Raw genomic sequence first — 22,488 nt, 5'->3', positions numbered from 1 at the left:
AAGGCTATGTCTGTTATTCCTCCTTCTAGTAAACATAAAAAGTCTTTTAAAACTTCTCATTTTTCAGATGAATTTTTAAATGAACATCATCATTCTGATTCTGATAATAGTTCTTCTGGTTCAGAGGATTCTGTCTCAGAGGTTGATGCTGATAAATCTTCATATTTATTTAAAATGGAATTTATTCGTTCTTTACTTAAAGAAGTCCTAATTGCATTAGAAATTGAGGATTCTGGTCCTCTTGATACTAAATCTAAACGTTTAGATAAGGTTTTTAAATCCCTAAGGTTGATGGGGCTGTCTCTACTCTTGCTAAGCGTACTACTATTCCTACGGCAGATGGTACTTCCTTTAAGGATCCTTTAGATAGGAAAATTGAATCCTTTCTAAGAAAAGCTTACTTGTGTTCAGGTAATCTTCTTAGACCTGCTATATCTTTAGCGAATGTTGCTGCAGCTTCAACTTTTTGGTTAGAAGCTTTAGCGCAACAAGTAACAGATCATAATTCTCATAGCATTATTATTCTTCTTCAACATGCTAATAATTTTATTTGTGATGCCATCTTTGATATCATTAGAGTTGATGTCAGGTATATGTCTCTAGCTATTTTAGATAGAAGAGCTTTATGGCTTAAAACTTGGAATGCTGATATGTCTTCTAAGTCTACTCTGCTTTCCCTTTCTTTCCAGGGTAATAAATTATTTGGTTCTCAGTTGGATTCTATTATCTCAACTGTTACTGGAGGGAAAGGAACTTTTTTACCACAGGATAAAAAATCTAAGGGTAAATTTAGGTCTAATAATCGTTTTCGTTCCTTTCGTCACAAGGAACAAAAGCCTGATCCTTCATCCTCAGGAGCAGTATCAGTTTGGAAACCATCTCCAGTCTGGAATAAATCCAAGCCTTTTAGAAAATCAAAGCCAGCTCCTAAGTCCACATGAAGGTGCGGCCCTCATTCCAGCTCAGCTGGTAGGGGGCAAATTACGTTTTTTCAAAGAAATTTGGATCAATTCCGTTCACAATCTTTGGATTCAGAACATTGTTTCAGAATGGTACAGAATTGGCTTCAAGATAAGGCCTCCTGCAAAGAGATTTTTTCTTTCCCGTGTCCCAGTAAATCCAGCGAAGGCTCAAGCATTTCTGAAATGTGTTTCAGATCTAGAGTTGGCTGGAGTAATTATGCCAGTTCCAGTTCTGGAACAGGGGCTGGGGTTTTATTCAAATCTCTTCATTGTACCAAAGAAGGAGAATTCCTTCAGACCAGTTCTGGATCTAAAAATATTGAATCGTTATGTAAGGATACCAACATTCAAAATGGTAACTGTAAGGACTATCCTGCCTTTTGTTCAGCAAGGGCATTATATGTCTACAATAGATTTACAGGATGCATATCTGCATATTCCGATTCATCCAGATCACTATCAGTTTCTGAGATTCTCTTTCCTGGACAAGCATTACCAGTTTGTGGCTCTGCCGTTTGGCCTAGCAACAGCTCCAAGAATTTTTACAAAGGTTCTCGGTGCCCTTCTGTCTGTAATCAGAGAACAGGGTATTGTGGTATTTCCTTATTTGGACGATATCTTGGTACTTGCTCAGTCTTCACATTTAGCAGAATCTCATACGAATCGACTTGTGTTGTTTCTTCAAGATCATGGTTGGAGGATCAATTTACCAAAAAGTTCATTGATTCCTCAGACAAGGGTAACCTTTTTAGGTTTCCAGATAGATTCAGTGTCCATGACTCTATCTTTGACAGACAAGAGACGTCTAAAATTGATATTAGCTTGTCGAAACCTTCAGTCACAATCATTCCCTTCGGTAGCCTTATGCATGGAAATTCTAGGTCTTATGACTGCTGCATCGGACGCGATCCCCTTTGCTCGTTTTCACATGCGACCTCTTCAGCTCTGTATGCTGAACCAGTGGTGCAGGGATTACACAAAGATATCTCAATTAATATCTTTAAAACCGATTGTACGACACTCTCTGACGTGGTGGACAGATCACCATCGTTTAGTTCAGGGGGCTTCTTTTGTTCTTCCGACCTGGACTGTAATTTCAACAGATGCAAGTCTTACAGGTTGGGGAGCTGTGTGGGGGTCTCTGACAGCACAAGGGGTTTGGGAATCTCAGGAGGTGAGATTACCGATCAATATTTTGGAACTGCGTGCAATTTTCAGAGCTCTTCAGTCTTGGCCTCTTCTAAAGAGAGAATCGTTCATTTGTTTTCAGACAGACAATGTCACAACTCTGGCATACATCAATCATCAAGGAGGGACTCACAGTCCTCTGGCTATGAAAGAAGTATCTCGAATTCTGGTATGGGCGGAATCCAGCTCCTGTCTAGTTTCTGCGGTTCATATCCCAGGTATAGACAATTGGGAAGCGGATTATCTCAGTCGCCAAACGTTACATCCGGGCGAATGGTCTCTTCACCCAGAGGTATTTCTTCAGATTGTTCAAATGTGGGGACTTCCAGAAATAGATGTGATGGCCTCTCATCTAAACAAAAAACTTCCCAGGTATCTGTCCAGATCCAGGGATCCTCAAGCGGAAGCAGTGGATGCATTGTCACTTCCTTGGAAGTATCATCCTGCCTATATCTTTCCGCCTCTAGTTCTTCTTCCAAGAGTAATCTCCAAGATTCTGAAGGAATGCTCGTTTGTTCTGCTGGTAGCTCCAGCATGGCCTCACAGGTTTTGGTATGCGGATCTTGTCTGGATGGCCTCTTGCCAACCGTGGACTCTTCCGTTAAGACCAGACCTTCTGTCGCAAGGTCCTTTTTTCCATCAGGATCTGAAATCCTTAAATTTAAAGGTATGGAAATTGAACGCTTGATTCTTAGTCAAAGAGGTTTCTCTGACTCTGTGATTGATACTATGTTACAGGCTCGTAAATCTGTATCTAGGGAGATATATTATAGAGTCTGGAAGACTTATATTTCTTGGTGTCTTTATCATCATTTTTCCTGGCATTCTTTTAGAATTCCGAGAATTTTACAGTTTCTTCAGGATGGTTTGGATAAAGGTTTGTCTGCAAGTTCCTTGAAAGGACAAATCTCTGCTCTTTCTGTTCTTTTTCACAGAAAGATTGCTAATCTTCCTGATATTCATTGTTTTGTACAAGCTTTGGTTCGTATAAAACCTGTCATTAAGTCAATTTCTCCTCCTTGGAGTTTGAATTTGGTTCTGGGGGCTCTTCAAGCTCCTCCGTTTGAACCCATGCATTCATTGGACATTAAATTACTTTCTTGGAAAGTTTTGTTCCTTTTGGCCATCTCTTCTGCCCGAAGAGTTTCTGAATTATCTGCTCTTTCTTGTGAGTCTCCTTTTCTGATTTTTCACCAGGATAAGGCGGTGTTGCGAACTTCTTTTAAATTTTTACCTAAGGTTGTGAATTCCAACAACATTAGTAGAGAAATTGTGGTTCCTTCATTGTGTCCTAATCCTAAGAATTCTAAGGAGAGATCATTGCATTCTTTGGATGTAGTTAGAGCTTTGAAATATTATGTTGAAGCTACTAAGAATTTCCGAAATACTTCTAGTCTATTTGTTATCTTTTCCGGTTCTAGGAAAGGTCAGAAGGCCTCTGCCATTTCTTTGGCATCTTGGTTGAAATCTTTAATTCATCATGCTTATGTCGAGTCGGGTAAAACCCCGCCTCAAAGGATTACAGCTCATTCTACTAGGTCAGTTTCTACTTCCTGGGCGTTTAGGAATGAAGCTTCGGTTGATCAGATTTGCAAAGCAGCAACTTGGTCTTCTTTGCATACTTTTACTAAATTCTACCATTTTGATGTGTTTTCTTCTTCTGAAGCTGTTTTTGGTAGAAAAGTACTTCAGGCAGCTGTTTCAGTTTGAATCTTCTGCTTATATTTTCAGTTTTTTTCATTATAAAATTTAAACTTTATTTTGGGTGTGGATTATTTTTCAGCGGAATTGGCTGTCTTTATTTTATCCCTCCCTCTCTAGTGACTCTTGCGTGGAAAGATCCACATCTTGGGTAGTCATTATCCCATACGTCACTAGCTCATGGACTCTTGCTAATTACATGAAAGAAAACATAATTTATGTAAGAACTTACCTGATAAATTCATTTCTTTCATATTAGCAAGAGTCCATGAGGCCCGCCCTTTTTGTGGTGGTTATGATTTTTTTGTATAAAGCACAATTATTCCAATTCCTTATTTTTTATGCTTTCGCACTTTTTTCTTATCACCCCACTTCTTGGCTATTTGTTAAACTGATTTGTGGGTGTGGTGAGGGGTGTATTTATAGGCATTTTGAGGTTTGGGAAACTTTGCCCCTCCTGGTAGGAATGTATATCCCATACATCACTAGCTCATGGACTCTTGCTAATATGAAAGAAATTAATTTATCAGGTAAGTTCTTACATAAATTATGTTTTGTTTTTGTTTTTTAAATTCTTTAATGATTCAGATAGAGCATGCAATTTTAAGAAACTTTTTAATGTACTTCTGTTATTAATGTTCTTTGTTCTCTTGCTATCTTTATTTGAAAAGCAAGATTGTAAGCATAGGACCATTTTTAGCTCAGCACCTGGGTAGCACCTAAATGTAGCCACCAATCAGCAAGTGCTATCCAAATGCTTAACCTAAAAATAGGCTGGCCTCCTATGTTTACAATCCTGCTTTTTCAAATAAAGATAGCAAAAGAACAAAGAAAAAATTATAGATGGAGTAAATTAGAAAGTTGCTTAAAATGGCATGCTCTATCTGAATCATGAAAGAAAAAGTGTGGCTTTTGTGTCCCTTTAAAGGGACACTGTACCCAAATTTTTTCTTTCGTGATTCAGATAGAGCATGCAATTTTAAGCACCTTTCTAATTTACTCCTATTGTCAAATTTTCTTTATTCTCTTGGTATCTATATTGGAAAAGCAAGAATTTAAGTTTAGATGCCGGCCCATTTTTGGTGAACAACCTGGGTTGTCCTTGCTGATTGGACAGCACCAATAAACAAGTGCTGTCCATGGTTCTGAACCACAAATTGGCTGGCTCCTTTGCTTAGATGTCTTCTTTTTCAAATAAAGAAAGCAAGAGAACGAAGAAAAATTGATAATAGGAGTAAATTAGAAAGTTGCTTAAAATTGCTGGCTCTATATGAATCACAAAAGAAAAAAATTGGGTTCAGTGTCCCTTTAAGCATCGAAATAATGATGGTTTATGCATTACACACACACACATCCGTGTATACACACATAAGATAACATACTCAGTGTCATCAATAAGAATACACCGCAAGAATGATTTATAGTGGTAATAGTGTTTTGTTTTTCATAATAATGCCTACAGGACTTTACATATTTTCCTCAAGTCCAGGCAGTTTCTCATTTCTTTTTAGATTCTCTGATTTTACAGCTGCAGTTCTGGGCATATCAGTTTCAATTACACTCAGCTAAGAAAGCATTTTTTATTTATAGTTCAGATTAATTTAAGAGCATATTAAAGTCATATGCATGTGTGTGTGTGCGCGTGTCTTTTTTGCATTATTGACATAGATAACCATTTTTTTCCAATGCCTGCAAATAGGTTAAACACATTGCAGTGTCCAAGCAGTAAGACTACCTCTTTTCATTGTCTCAAGTACCTTTACAGGAATTAAACAAATATTATCTTTAATGGGTAATGCAAAAGGAATTTTTATATTTGAATGTCCCTTTTAAGAACTGAATTGCAAAGACCTACACACATAATAAAAGCTTTTAAAACTAAATTAATGATTTTTCCAAAAATTGTGCATTGTGATAACAAAGTGATCTTATCTCCTTGGATCAAGGACTGTGAGTGCTAACTGAAAATAAGTTTGTGCAACTATCAATAAAGTTTTCCAACAATGAATTTGAACACTGCTCTTAGAAAGCATTGTAATCTGTATTATATGTAGCTGTATCAGACAATTTGCAGCATATGTAGGTTTTAGAATTTCACACAAAAGTAACACTAAGAGAGCGATTTATCAAGCTGATGCGGACAGGGGTGCACATACGCACCCATGTCCGCCGCAGCTCGCCTCTGGCGGGCTTAATGCCCCTGGCGGAATTCAGCATTGTACACGAGCCTTATTTTGCGCTCGCGTGCAATCCCGCCGCCTGCCCGCACACAGCCAATCAGGAGCATTCAATCTCCCTGGTCAGACTAGACCGCGGAGATTGAATCACACCAATTTAGAGGTGGCTAAAGATTAGGGAAGCAGTGGTCTGATGACCGCAACTTGTTAAATACGGCGTGCAGGTTCTCTTGTGAGAACCTGCAGTCGTAGTGGGTCGAAAGGCTTGCGAAGCCTTTGATAAATCGACCCCTAAATGTACTTTACTAATGTATATTGATGTAGCAAGAGGTTGTTTTAAAGGGACAGGAAAGGAAAGGAAAAAAATTAAACTTGCATGATTCAGATAGAGCATGACACTTTTAAATTCACTTCCATTTTCAAATGTGCTTCATTCTCTTGGTATCCCTTGTTGAAAAAGAATACGCACATATCCTACACTAGTGGGAGCTGGCTGCTGATTGGTGCCTGCACACATTTGTCTCTTGTGATTGGCTAACTAGATATGTTCAGCTAGCTGCCAGTATTGCAATGCTGTTTCTTCAGCAAAGGATAACAAGACAATGAAGCAACATTTGATAATGGAAGTAAATTGAAAAGTTGTTTAAAATTGTATACTCTATCCAAATCATCAAATAAAATGTTGGGGTTTCCTATCCATTTAATGATATCTGGTAGTTTCTAGTATAACTGGTTAACCGACTATCTTTTTTGTGCACCCTTGTGTTTCTTAACACTAATGATTCAGATAGAGAATAGTTTTAAACTACTTTCGAATTTACTTCTATTATCTAATTTGCTTTATTCTCTTTGCATCCTTTGTTGAAGAAACAGCCATGCTCATGGGTGAGCCAATAACATGAGGCATATATGTGCAGCCATCAATCAGTAGCTCTTGGGTCTACCTAGGTATGCTTTTCTACAAAGGAAACTAAGTGAACAAAAAAATAAATATAATAGGAGTGAATTTGAAAGTTGTTTAAAAACTGCAAGCTCTATTTGTATCATGAAAGAACAAAATTGGGTTTCATCTCCCTTTAAGCTATTGGCCAGTAAAAGCTATCTCAGACCTCACACAAAAAAATTCTCCTCGTTATTTTTATATGGGTTGTTTTTATACTACCCCACCAGTGACTGTCACAAAAATTACTCTTACAAATAAGTGATCTTCAAACTTTAAACTGATGGTAAACTCTCCCCTTTTTAAAATCAGATCCGGACTATTAGTGATATTTTAGATGGAGTTCAATTCATCACATGTAATGAAGATGTTCTATAACTTACTTTTTAATGTAGATATGAAATTCTTTTGTTGTAACTTTAGCGCTGATTAAACAACAATTCAAACTGTTAGCTCACAGAAAAGTTAACTTTTTAAGTGTGTGGTGGAGTGCGGGAATTTGAATTTTATACCTATATTAAAAAGCAAGTTATAGCGCAATTCCATCTAAAATATAACTAACATTCCGGATCTGATTTTAAAAAGTGTAGAGTTTACCATCACTTTAAGAAAAATCATGCAAAAGCTGTCCAGATACACTTATGTAGTGTGTCTCATGCTTGGTTTGTTTCTTAAAATATTTTCCAGCATTTAACTATTCTCCACCTCCAAGGTTCTTTCTTTTTCAGTTTCTGTGGGAATAGGTAAAAGAAAGGGCCTTCCTTGTACTCAGCCATGTTGCCAGTTAAATATAAAGACAGGGATTTTACTCCAAACTTTTTTTTGTTACATAGAAAGTGGGAATAGTTTGGCCAGTATTAGTCACTTCATTCTGTAAATATTTGATCATGGCGACAATAGATCTGAAGGGTTCTTACATTTATGGTCCTATCTATTCAGATCATTAGAATTTTTCTCCATTATGTCTTTCATAGCAACCTAGACCAGTGTTTTTCAACCAGTGTGCCGTGGCACACTAGTGTGCCGTGGCACACTAGTGTGCCGTGAGAGATCCTCAGGTGTGCCGCGGCAGACTGACAACTGTGTGACATATTTTTTAAACTTTGCTTGTTTTTTACTCCCAGTGCAGGGGTGTCCCTCTTTCAAATTTTGAAATATTGGGAGGTATGTGACAGGCTCATCAGGCAGACATCATTTACAACCATGACATATTGACATTCATTCACAGACAATCATTATGATTGTTTGTAAATGAATGTCAATATGTCACGTATAGTTTGTAGGAGGCATGGCATAACAGCACAATACATACAGTATGTGTATGTATGTGTGTGTGTATATGTATATATATATATATATATATATATATATATATATATATATATATATATATATATATATATGCTGTATTAGGCTACAATGTGTGATTTTTTGAAAATTTTGGGATGGTGGTGTGCCACATGATTTTTTAATGTAAAAAAGTGTGCCACAGCAAAAAAAGGTTAAAAATCACTGACCTAGACTATGGTTTCACATATTTTTAGCAACATTCTACCATCTTCTCTTGCTTGTCAGTTCACAGGGCATATCTGTTTATCCTTATTTAAACAAAACCCTTGCCAAAACCTCATCAGCACAGCTGGGGGTATGTTTCACATCCAATGAGATTCAGGTGCGTTCGGTTTTTGGTTGGCAGTTAAAGGGGCATAATACTCATATGCAAGTTATGCAACAAAACTGTGAAAAGCTGAAATGAAAATATCACCTGAACATCTCTATGTAAAAGGAAGATAGTTTACCTTACGCGCTCTACTTCAGCTGCTATTTAGCTGCAAGTTGGGGAAAAAAATATAGCCAATCAGCAGTGCAGAGGTCATGCTTTGGTTTGCTGTGATCTCTTGAGATTTCACTGAACTTTCAAGAGATTTCATAGTAAACTTCCATAAACTGAATAGGGAAATAACATGACTGTGCCTGCACATGTCAGAGGAACACTTCCTTGCAAGTCCTGGGACTAGCATCATGATTTGCTGCTTAAAGTCTCTTTACAACTGGACAACAGCTGAAGTAAAACTGTTCACAGTGCACTTACTCTAGTGAGCTGAATACACTTTTAGGTAAAATATCTTCCTTTTTTACATAGAGATGTTCAGGTATTTTCTAGTCAGCTTTTTACAGCTATGCTGCACCACTTTCAGGTGCTTCAATATTTGGGTATCATGTCCCTTTTAAGTCTTTCCAACATTTTTCTACTTGTTTTAAAGCACTTGATATAAAAATATATTGCACCCTGGAGCATCAATTTTTTATTTTTTTTTATTTTTTTTAAAGGGGGAAAATAAAACTACAACACAATTATTTATATATATTTATTTTTATTTATATATATTTATTTTTATTTATATATATATATATATATATATATATACCTATTTACCTATATACATACATACATATAAAATTTAAATCAATGGATTAATTTCCTTGGGATAATTCTAAATACATGCTCGGACAAAGGATTCTAAGACCCTGCAAGCAGTCAGAGATATCTATTACATGCTCGAAGTGAAGAATTATATTGGCAACCAAACTAGACTGCGATCTCCCCAGATACTAGTTTTTGTTGCAGTGTGAGGTAAGGTTGTCTCCTTAGGAATACTCCTGCCTATGAATGTTTTAAGTTCAGAGTACTTTTCTAGCTGAAGTTTTGTAAATCACCCTTGCTTTGTAAAGAAACATGACAGAGGTTGCATATATCAACCATTTGTGCTTTGTTCACAGCAGATTTGATTCGCAAAAATGTCCAGGTATTCTCTAATGAGTAGAAATACATCTCAGGGCTATTTCTGCACTTCGTATTCCAGGTTAAACACCCAGATTTTACTTGTGGGGTCCAGTTATGCTAAGCCAAATTCCCTTAATGCTTTACTTCTGCTACTTTTTACAAGTTTTCAAATTGGTGTGTTTCGACAGATCAAATTTTCCATTACAGATTAAAGGGACAGTCTACCATAGAATTGTTATTGTTTTAAAAGATAGATAATCCCTTTATTACCCATTCCCCAGTTTTGCATAACTAACACAGTTATATTAAAGGGACAGTTTACTCAAAAATTGTCTCCCCTTTAATTTGTTCCCAATGATCCACTTTACCTGCTGGAGTGTATTAAATTGTTTACAAGTAGCTCCTTTACCCTTATATTGGCATTTGAAATTGTTAATTTAGCATGTGGTATCCCCACCTATTCTGAAAGTTTGTGGCCGCGCGTACCAGCTATAGATAAGCTTTGTAAACACAGCCAGCAGAAGAAATTACACTCCCAGTGTGATAAAGCAGAGATAAGGTAGTAAAATGTTGATTTTCCATTGTTCTCTCAAAGTATTGGTGATTGTTTTAAGGACAGATATAAGATAAAGAAGCAGGTATATGTGCACAATGTGATATAGTAATGAGATCTGATTATACCTACAAGCTCAACCTATTTTATTAGGCTGTGGCTTCAAAACACAAAATCAGAGCTTTAATATACAGAAATAAACCTTAAAAAGCTAATTTTCATACATTTTTTACTCTGCAGTTGGTAAAAAAAGCAATTGTAAACACATTAAGGGAAAAACTATTTTACAGTATACTGTCCCTTTAATACACTTTTTACCTCTGTGATTACCTTGTATCTAGGAACCTTCTTCCAGCCCCTGATCACATGACTGTGACTGTTTATTATCTATTGTCTTAAATTTAGCATTGTTTTGTGCTTAATCTTAAATAACCCCCTGTGCCTGAACACAGTGTTATCTTTATGGCGCACGTGTACTTTCTGTCTCTTTGTGTTGAAAAGAGATTTAAAAGGCATGTGATAAGAGGCAGCCCACAAAGGCTTAGAAATTAGCATATGAGCCTACCTATGTTTAGTTTAAACTAAGAATACCAAGAGAAAAAAGCAAATTTGATGATAAAAGTAAATTGGAATGTTGATTAAAATTAAAAGTCCTATCTGAATAATGAAAGTTTAATTTATACTAGACTGTCCCTTTAACTTTACCTTCAGAGTGTGCAGGCCACATAAGTAGCAACATTTGTGCATAACATTAAAGGGACATTAAACACTTTGAGATGGTAATATAAAATGATAAATTGTATATAATAAAACAACTCTGCAATATACTTTCATTATTTATTTTGTCCTCTTTACCTGTAATTCCATTCTGAAATTGTGAGCTTTTCAGTTCCTGTTAGAAATGTGCAAAAGTGCAGAACACTGTTAAATCCAGCACAACCATTGGCTGCACAGTCTAGTGACCTATGTATAACTGACCCTAATTGGCCACAGTTACAACATGGCAGCTCCCAGTGTTTTATAGACACTAAAACTTTGCACTTATTGTGTCACTTTTTAAACATTATTATTGTGTCACTTTTTTTTTTTTTTTAAATTCATTTTTATTATATATATTTCAACATATATATACAATTACATAATTTTCAAAAAAAAAAGGGAAATGAGAAAGAGAACATCAAAAAAAATAAATTCAAACAATTCCTCAGTCTTCCTGACCTTAGTAACCTAAATAATAATTATACTCTATTAAGTCTTATATCTCAGGGTTCCTGTTAAATTATTTTGTTCACTTTTCCCATAATATCTCAATTCCATACACCCGTTGGTGAAAATAATAATACCAACAAAACAAACAAACAGACATAGCGACAGCAACAACAACAAACAAAACAACAAAAAGAGAAAAAAAAAAAAAAAGAAAAAAAAAAAAAAAAGGGGGGAGAAAAGATTTTGCCTCAGACCCTCCTCCTCTCCCCCCCCCCCACCCCATATCTCCAGACCTTATGCAATTACCATATCCCTAATAAAACCATCTCTGTATTCTGAAAGGGAAAAATAATATAATCGATCTCTGTTGTTGGGAGGGACTTAATAAATGGTGCCCATTTATCAAAGAATTTTCTGATATCTGTTTCGTTATTAATATTCGTATCACGTTGCTCTATGATACATTGTTTTTTAAGATAATTTTTTACTTCAATTACCGTGGGAATTTCTTTCGTCTTCCATTTTTTAAATATTAAATATCTGGCTGCTAGGATAGAAACTTTAATTATCTTTTTGTTCATTTGTTGTTCTACTAGATTGTCGCAGCAGAATATGACAGATGTCGCCGAAAGTTCAAAAGGGGAAATCTTTAGGGAGGTATTAAACCAATATTCCAGTTTGCACCAGAATTGTCTAATCAGGGGACATTTAAACATCATATGTATAATATCTGCAGCATCTAGGGAGCATTTAGGACATTTATAGTCTTGTGTGCTTTAGATAGACAAGTATATTCCTGGACATCAGGATTCTGAATCCTCCAAATGTCTCTAACATTTAAATTTTGTTTGATTTTCGACAATAATTTAGATTCTAGATTATCTTTTTTATTCTTTTTATGGTCCCTATTTTCCCTCATTCTGTCCAAAGGGCAATGAGGGGCCATGTTAAAGTCCCCTCCAAGGATTAAATAACCTTCCTTAAAGGAAAGGATTTTAGCCTGTAACTGATTCCAGAATTCTGGATCTATAATATTAGGTGCATATATATTACAAAGCGAAAAAGTAACCTTTTCAATTTTCATTTTTAGTAGTAAATATCTCCCTTCTGGATCAGTCAAGACTTGTAAAACTTCTGCCTTAAGCCTTTTCCCCATCAATATAGCTACCCCCCCTCTTCCTGCCAGAGCCGGTTGAGGCATATACTTCCTTAACCCATCCCTTTTTAAGCTTCAGGACTTCCACCTGAGAAAGGTGGGTCTCCTGTAAAAGAACAATATCGGAATCTAGTCGCCTTGCATGGGTTGAGATTGCTTTTCTTTTGATGGGAGTAGAAATTCCCCCTACATTCCAGGAGATTAATTTCAGATTTGTAACTAAGCCCGACATTTACCTAAGGAGGGGGGGGGGAGAAAATGAGGGAGAGAAACAGAGGAAGAGGGAGGGAGAGAGAAAGGAGGAGAAGGAGAGAGAAGAAAAAAAAAAAAAAAAAGGAAAGGAAAAAGGGAATTGAACAGATAAATACTGTCCATTCATTGAACTCTAACTTTTAGCGTTATATTCTTATCAAGAAGAACTTCTTATTTTTCCTGCGTATTTAGTTGTTGCAATAATTTTTCTGCCTCTTGTGGGTTATCAAAGAAGTGAACCTCTCCTTTCACAATGATTTTTAATTTAGAAGGGTAAATTATTAAGGCTTGAAACAAATTGGGGCTAGGTTTCTTCTTTTAATGGATGTTTCCATTGAGTAATCTTGGAATAGCAGGATTTTTTTTTCTTTAAAAATAATTGGCTGATTTTTGCGAAAATGTTGGAGTAATGTAACCTTATCTTGAAAATTAAGCAGTTTCGCAATTATAGGTCTGGGTCTATTATCTCCCTGTCTATTTGTTGTTTGTCTCCCTAGTCTATGTATTCTCTCAACTACTATCAATGGATAATGGGGAGGAATCTTAAGAAGCTGGGTTAAAATCTCAGGAATGAATGTATTTAAATCTTCTAGCGGCCCCCCCTCAGGGACCCCTATAATGCGAATATTATTGCGCCTGGCGCGGTTTTCCAAGTCCTCCATTTTGTTTTGCATTTTAGCTATAGTTATATTATTAGCTTCAAGATTGGATCCCTGTGCTGAGATAAGATCCTCCAAATCAGATATTCTCTGTTCGGCCTCATCTAGTCTGTTGGAGAATAATTTTATCTCGTGTCTAAGTAGATTAATATCTTGCTTGATCTCAGATCTTAAAACATCAAATTTTGGGGTTAGTGCCTCAGATATACTAGCCACTAGGGCCTGTACATTAGTTAATTCGTTTATGGACAAGATAGGAGCTGTAGGTGCAGTTATTTCTGCGGAGGCTTCAGCAGCGGCCTTTGTTCTCTTGTCTCTATGTTTAGATGTCATGACTGGTGAAGGAGTCCGGGAATGGGAGTGAAGGAATTTATCCATGTGCTAAATAAAATAAAAGAAAAAAAAACTATTGTGTGTATCACTGCTAATTGTTTATCCCGTGCACTATATCAGTGAAATTATAGAAAGGAAAAATTAAGAACCAGTGTCTCAGTGACCATAAAGTGAAGGTGCTATAGCCCTGGGGTAGAGAAGAAAGCGTTAGCCCAGGGTAAAATCGTGATTCAGTTCATCAAGGGACAAGGAAAAAAAGGAGGATGGGGAGGAAGGATTAGAGATAGAGTGAACCTCTTATTTTTTTGCTTAAGGAAAAAAGGATCCTTAAGAAAAGTGTGTGGGGGTCTCTTGACCAGCCATGACGATTGTCTATAGAAGGATAGAAGATTTATAGAGGCAGTCGCAATAATATTTTAAGATCCGCCAATCAGTAAGATCGACACTCAATGTTGTAATAAAATATATGGTTAACATGACCAGACAGAAGTAGATTTACCCAATCACGCTAAAGTTAAAGGAAGCCTGAGTTTTTCTCTTCTCCGCACCTATCTATCAATTTTAGAAAAGTTCATGCCTTTTGGTTTGGAGAAGAGGCTAAAGCCTTCCAGGAGTTCAGAAATTAATTGTATAGGTTTCCCTTTAGTTCAGAATTTGCCTTTAAGACTTCTGCTATCTTCCATTTACACAATTCTATTCAGTAAAGCAAGAGTCATTTCCCCTGTTGTAAATTCTGATCTGGTGAGACCTAAATAATATATAAAGCCTTTACCTTAGCTAATTACCTTTACATACTTATATGAGTGTAAATCTTTAAGCAGATAATGGGAATACATCAGAACTATTATTTAACAGAGAAAAAGAAATCCCTATCATATAGGATTTTTGAAGCAGACAAGTATAAAAGTTAGATACACTGAAGCTTTAAGCTACTGCAAATAGATAAGCCTTCAAGACAAAAACAATCTTATACTTTCCAGCACAATGCAGCATATACAATAAAAAGAAGCCAATTTCTCCAACATAGGTGTGTCCGGTCCACGGCGTCATCCTTACTTGTGGGATATTCTCTTCCCCAACAGGAAATGGCAAAGAGCCCAGCAAAGCTGGTCACATGATCCCTCCTAGGCTCCGCCTACCCCAGTCATTCTCTTTGCCGTTGTACAGGCAACATCTCCACGGAGATGGCTTAGAGTTTTTTAGTGTTTAACTGTAGTTTTTATTATTCAATCAAGAGTTTGTTATTTTGAAATAGTGCTGGTATGTACTATTTACTCAGAAACAGAAAAGAGATGAAGATTTCTGTTTGTATGAGGAAAATGATTTTAGCAACCGTAACTAAAATCCATGGCTGTTCCACACAGGACTGTTGAGAGCAATTAACTTCAGTTGGGGGAACAGTGTGCAGTCTCTTGCTGCTTGAGGTATGACACATTCTAACAAGACGATGTAATGCTGGAAGCTGTCATTTTCCCTATGGGATCCGGTAAGCCATGTTTATTACGATGGTAAATAAGGGCTTCACAAGGGCTTATTAAGACTGTAGACTTTTCTGGGCTAAATCGATTCATTATTAACACATATTTAGCCTTGAGGAATCATTTTATCTGGGTATATTGATATTATAATATCGGCAGGCACTGTATTAGACACCTTATTTCTTAGGGGCTTTCCCAAAGCATAAGCAGAGCCTCATTTTCGCGCCGGTGTGGCGCACTTGTTTTTGAGAGGCATGGCATGCAGTCGCATGTGAGAGGAGCTCTGATACTTAGAAAAGACTTTGAAGGCGTCATTTGGTATCGTATTCCCCTTTGGGTTTGGTTGGGTCTCAGCAAAGCAGATACCAGGGACTGTAAAGGGGTTAAAGTGTTAAAACGGCTCCGGTTCCGTTATTTTAAGGGTTAAAGCTTCCAAATTTGGTGTGCAATACTTTTAAGGCTTTAAGACACTGTGGTGAAAATTTGGTGAATTTTGTACAATTCCTTCATGTTTTTTCGCAATTGCAGTAATAAAGTGTGTTCAGTTTAAAATTTAAAGTGACAGTAACGGTTTTATTTTAAAACGTTTTTTGTACTTTATTATCAAGTTTATGCCTGTTTAACATGTCTGAACTACCAGATAGACTGTGTTCTGAATGTGGGGAAGCCAGAATTCCTGTTCATTTAAATAAATGTGATTTATGTGATAATGACAATGATGCCCAAGATGATTCCTCAAGTGAGGGGAGTAAGCATGGTACTGCATCATTCCCTCCTTCGTCTACACGAGTCTTGCCCACTCAGGAGGCCCCTAGTACATCTAGCGCGCCAATACTCCTTACTATGCAACAATTAACGGCTGTAATGGATAATTCTGTCAAAAACATTTTAGCCAAAATGAACCCTTGTCAGCGTAAGCGTGGCTGCTCTGTTTTAGTTACTGAAGAGCATGACGACGCTGATATTAATATCTCTGAAGGGCCCCTAACCCAATCTGAGGGGGCCAGGGAGGTTTTGTCTGAGGGAGAAATTACTGATTCAGGGAACATTTCTCAACAGGCTGAACCTGATGTAATTGCATTTAAATTTAAGTTGGAACATCTCCGCATTCTGCTTAAGGAGGTATTATCCACTCTGGATGATTGTGAAAAGTTGGTCATCCCAGAGAAACTATGTAAAATGGACAAGTTCCTAGAGGTGCCGGGGCTCCCAGAAGCTTTTCCTATACCCAAGCGGGTGGCGGACATTGTTAATAAAGAATGGGAAAGGCCCGGTATTCCTTTCGTCCCTCCCCCCATATTTAAAAAATTGTTTCCTATGGTCGACCCCAGAAAGGACTTATGGCAGACAGTCCCCAAGGTCGAGGGAGCGGTTTCTACTTTAAACAAACGCACCACTATACCCATAGAGGATAGTTGTGCTTTCAAAGATCCTATGGATAAAAAATTAGAAGGTTTGCTTAAAAAGATGTTTGTTCAGCAGGGTTACCTTCTACAACCAATTTCATGCATTGTCCCTGTCACTACAGCCGCATGTTTCTGGTTTGATGAGCTGATAAAGGCGCTCGATAGTGATTCTCCTCCTTATGAGGAGATTATGGACAGAATCAATGCTCTCAAATTGGCTAATTCTTTCACCCTAGACGCCACTTTGCAATTGGCTAGGTTAGCGGCTAAGAATTCTGGGTTTGCTATTGTGGCGCGCAGAGCGCTTTGGTTGAAATCTTGGTCGGCTGATGCGTCTTCCAAGAACAAGCTACTAAACATTCCTTTCAAGGGGAAAACGCTGTTTGGCCCTGACGTGAAAGAGATTATCTCTGATATCACTGGGGGTAAGGGCCACGCCCTTCCTCAGGATCGGCCTTTCAAGGCGAAAAATAGACCTAATTTTCGTCCCTTTCGTAAAAACGGACCAGCCCAAAGTGCTACGTCCTCTAAGCAAGAGGGTAATACTTCTCAAGCCAAGCCAGCTTGGAGACCAATGCAAGGCTGGAACAAGGGAAAGCAGGCCAAGAAACCTGCCACTGCTACCAAGACAGCATGAAATATTGGCCCCCGATCCGGGACCGGATCTGGTGGGGGGCAGACTCTCTCTCTTCGCTCAGGCTTGGGCAAGAGATGTTCTGGATCCTTGGGCGCTAGAAATAGTCTCCCAGGGTTATCTTCTGGAATTCAAGGGACTTCCCCCAAGGGGGAGGTTCCACAGGTCTCAGTTGTCTTCAGACCACATAAAAAGACAGGCGTTCTTACATTGTGTAGAAGACCTGTTAAAAATGGGAGTGATTCATCCTGTTCCACTAAGAGAACAAGGGATGGGGTTCTACTCCAATCTGTTCATAGTTCCCAAAAAAGAGGGAACGTTCAGACCAATCTTAGATCTCAAGATCTTAAACAAGTTTCTCAAGGTTCCATCGTTCAAGATGGAAACCATTCGAACTATTCTTCCTTCCATCCAGGAAGGTCAATTCATGACCACGGTGGATTTAAAGGATGCGTATCTACATATTCCTATCCACAAGGAACATCATCGGTTCCTAAGGTTCGCATTCCTGGACAAACATTACCAGTTCGTGGCGCTTCCTTTCGGATTAGCCACTGCTCCAAGGATTTTCACAAAGGTACTAGGGTCCCTTCTAGCGGTGCTAAGACCAAGGGGCATTGCAGTAGTACCTTACCTGGACGACATTCTGATTCAAGCGTCGTCCCTTCCTCAAGCAAAGGCTCACACGGACATCGTCCTGGCCTTTCTCAGATCTCACGGCTGGAAAGTGAACGTGGAAAAGAGTTCTCTATCCCCGTCAACAAGGGTTCCCTTCTTGGGAACAATTATAGACTCCTTAGAAATGAGGATCTTTCTAACAGAGGCCAGAAAAACAAAACTTCTAGACTCTTGTCGGATACTTCATTCCGTTCCTCTTCCTTCCATAGCTCAGTGCATGGAAGTGATCGGGTTGATGGTAGCGGCAATGGACATAGTTCCTTTTGCGCGCATTCATCTAAGACCATTACAACTGTGCATGCTCAGTCAGTGGAATGGGGACTATACAGACTTGTCTCCGAAGATACAAGTAAATCAGAGGACCAGAGACTCACTCCGTTGGTGGCTGTCCCTGGACAATCTGTCACAAGGGATGACGTTCCGCAGACCAGAGTGGGTCATTGTCACGACCGACGCCAGTCTGATGGGCTGGGGCGCGGTCTGGGGATCCCTGAAAGCTCAGGGTCTTTGGTCTCGGGAAGAATCTCTTCTACCGATAAATATTCTGGAGCTGAGAGCGATATTCAATGCTCTCAAGGCTTGGCCTCAGCTAGCGAGGACCAAGTTCATACGGTTTCAATCAGACAACATGACGACTGTTGCGTACATCAACCATCAGGGGGGAACAAGGAGTTCCCTAGCGATGGAAGAAGTGACCAAAATCATTCTATGGGCGGAGTCTCACTCCTGCCACCTGTCTGCTATCCACATCCCAGGAGTGGAAAATTGGGAAGCGGATTTTCTGAGTCGTCAGACATTGCATCCGGGGGAGTGGGAACTCCATCCGGAAATCTTTGCCCAAGTCACCCAGCGGTGGGGCATTCCAGACATGGATCTAATGGCCTCTCGTCAGAACTGCAAAGTTCCTTGCTACGGGTCCAGATCCAGGGATCCCAAGGCGGCTCTAGTGGATGCACTAGTAGCACCTTGGACCTTCAAACTAGCTTATGTGTTCCCGCCGTTTCCTCTCATCCCCAGGCTGGTAGCCAGGATCAATCAGGAGAGGGCGTCGGTGATCTTGATAGCTCCTGCGTGGCCACGCAGGACTTGGTATGCAGATCTGGTGAATATGTCATCGGCTCCACCTTGGAAGCTACCTTTGAGACGAGACCTTCTTGTTCAGGGTCCGTTCGAACATCCGAATCTGGTTTCACTCCAGCTGACTGCTTGGAGATTGAACGCTTGATTCTATCGAAGCGAGGATTCTCAGATTCTGTTATTGATACTCTTGTTCAGGCCAGAAAGCCTGTAACTAGAAAGATTTACCACAAGATTTGGAAAAAATATATCTGTTGGTGTGAATCTAAGGGATTCCCTTGGGACAAGGTTAAGATTCCTAAGATTTTATTCTTCCTTCAAGACGGATTAGAAAAAGGATTATCTGCAAGTTCCCTGAAGGGACAGATTTCTGCCTTGTCTGTGTTACTTCACAAAAAGCTGGCAGCTGTGCCAGATGTTCAAGCTTTTGTTCAGGCTCTGGTTAGAATTAAGCCTGTTTACAAACCTTTGACTCCTCCTTGGAGTCTCAATTTAGTTCTTTCAGTTCTTCAGGGGGTTCCGTTTGAACCCTTACATTCCGTTGATATTAAGTTATTATCTTGGAAAGTTTTGTTTTTAGTTGCAATTTCTTCTGCTAGAAGAGTTTCAGAATTATCTGCTCTGCAGTGTTCTCCTCCTTATCTGGTGTTCCATGCAGATAAGGTGGTTTTACGTACTAAACCTGGTTTTCTTCCAAAGGTTGTTTCTAACAAAAACATTAACCAGGAGATTATCGTACCTTCTCTGTGTCCGAAACCAGTTTCAAAGAAGGAACGTTTGTTGCACAATTTGGATGTTGTTCGCGCTCTAAAATTCTATTTAGATGCTACAAAGGATTTTAGACAAACATCTTCCTTGTTTGTTGTTTACTCCGGTAAAAGGAGAGGTCAAAAAGCAACTTCTACCTCTCTCTCCTTTTGGATTAAAAGCATCATCAGATTGGCTTACGAGACTGCAGGACGGCAGCCTCCCGAAAGAATCACAGCTCATTCCACTAGGGCTGTGGCTTCCACATGGGCCTTCAAGAACGAGGCTTCTGTTGATCAGATATGTAGGGCAGCGACTTGGTCTTCACTGCACACTTTTACCAAATTTTACAAGTTTGATACTTTTGCTTCTTCTGAGGCTATTTTTGGGAGAAAGGTTTTGCAAGCCGTGGTGCCTTCCATTTAGGTGACCTGATTTGCTCCCTCCCTTCATCCGTGTCCTAAAGCTTTGGTATTGGTTCCCACAAGTAAGGATGACGCCGTGGACCGGACACACCTATGTTGGAGAAAACAGAATTTATGTTTACCTGATAAATTACTTTCTCCAACGGTGTGTCCGGTCCACGGCCCGCCCTGGTTTTTTTAATCAGGTCTGATATTTTATTTTCTTTAACTACAGTCACCACGGTACCATATGGTTTCTCCTATGCAAATATTCCTCCTTAACGTCGGTCGAATGACTGGGGTAGGCGGAGCCTAGGAGGGATCATGTGACCAGCTTTGCTGGGCTCTTTGCCATTTCCTGTTGGGGAAGAGAATATCCCACAAGTAAGGATGACGCCGTGGACCGGACACACCGTTGGAGAAAGTAATTTATCAGGTAAACATAAATTCTGTTTTTGTGCTTGTGCTTGCTACAATTGTGTCCATTCTCAGTTAGTAAGTGCCACTTTGTATCTTTTTCTCCACTCTTTACGTTTCCCGAGAATGTCCAATTTAAAAAAAAAAAAAAAAAGATGCTGGTGAAAAATTCAAGCAGAATTTTAGATTTTCTTGCCCTGGGTCTTTCCAAAGTGTAGAATATGTGTAAAGTTAGCAAGGTGTCAGCAATTTTCCAACACGGTGTGAACCAAAGAGTGTGTTTTTTAAGTAGTTTTAGAGGCCTACTTCCAGGACAGTCTTCAAGCCAGTTAGCCCCAGTCTATTAGCTCTGTATTTCTTCGCTATATGTCCCTTTAGAGAGTTATTAATGTGCCAAGAGAGTTTGTAGGAAAAGCAGTGCTTTACAACTTAACTTACCCCCTCCTATGTCGTCTAACTGCCCGCCGAATTCTTCTCCGGCGTCCAGGATCTGATACAGCAGCTCGCTCCCCGAGGTGGCCACCCGCATCTCCCGCTTCCAGATCCGATGGAGAACTCAATCTTCGTCTCCCCTCGCGCAGCACCGGTGGGAGGGGAGAGAAGGGAACAGTATGCAGGAGCGCGAGAAGCGAAGTCCCTCTGCCAGCTCCAGCACAGAGCAAATCCAGTCCACCTCCCACGCAGCACCGGTGGGGGAGGGGTAAAGCAGGCACACGCCGGCAGGGAAAGTCTTGCTATAGGTAAGAGTGCTGGGAGGCTCACCTTACGGGGTTGAAGAAATACTATGTTCTTTAGGCTTAGAATTTAGCCGCTCTGAGGCGGCGGGCAGTGACAGCAAGGAGAGGGAGGATATTTTAGTTTGGCAATTGAGCACTTGCTAGAGAATAAAGATAACCAGCTAAGAAAGCTAGATGACTTGAGGCAGGAACACCGCTCGTTAGCAGCGCACCTGTATACCCAGGTAAAGGATTTTGAGCCACAAAAAGTGAGTTCGGGTAGCGATGTTTGGCATATACCAGGGGGATGACAGTCCCCTGGGCCGGGTTCCAGCTTGATCTTTGTTAATTGCCCTGAGAGAGGCAGCCTCAAGACTTGAGGCAGGGCGCGAAAGTTTCACCGCCAGCAGCTGTTGGGCTGGAGCAGTGAGCTCAGGTTAGCTTGCCTTGCTCCTCCTCCACCGGAACCTCTCTATTGTGTCACTTTTTAAACAACTAATGAAACTTTAAAAAAAAAAAAAAAAAAAAAAAGAAACTTTAAAAAATACATCTACATGTTAGTCATGGACTAATCTTTTCTTTGAATGCATCATTCTATCTAGCATGTATTTAGTGTTTAATGTCACTTTAAAGGTGCCACCATGTTATGGGACTGTTAAAAAAAAAAAAAAAAAAGTTTAATTAATGTAATTAGCAAACAATTATGATGACTGTAAGCATCTCACATCTGGCCTGTTTTCTTACTCGTTGTTGGGGGAAGTCTTCTTTGTTCTATTTTTAAATGGGTTGTAGATTAACTACACATAAGCAAAAGCTGATCGGAAACTATATATGGGGGAAGGGGACATTTCTACCTACTCCTAGTGGCCCAATATGTCCACCAATGAAGGTTCCACCATATGACATTTAAAATTAAAGGGACACTCAAGTCAAAATAAACTATTAATGATTCAGTTAGATTGTGCAGTTTTAAGACAATTTCCAATTTACTTCCATTATCAAATTGTGCACAGTCT

General features: G+C 39.1%; 1 protein-coding gene across 1 annotated transcript in view; it reads left to right on the top strand.

The window, feature by feature from the left end:
• FOXJ3 (forkhead box J3) overlaps positions 1–22,488 on the top strand; it is a 379,709-nt gene that overhangs the window by 273,893 nt on the left and 83,328 nt on the right. The gene's annotated exons all lie outside the window — the stretch shown is intronic.

The sequence above is a fragment of the Bombina bombina genome, chromosome 8, assembly GCF_027579735.1.
Source record: "Bombina bombina isolate aBomBom1 chromosome 8, aBomBom1.pri, whole genome shotgun sequence".
Lineage (NCBI taxonomy): Eukaryota > Metazoa > Chordata > Amphibia > Anura > Bombinatoridae > Bombina > Bombina bombina.
Note: the sequence above shows the minus strand (reverse complement) of the source record. Positions and strands in the feature narration are given on the sequence as shown.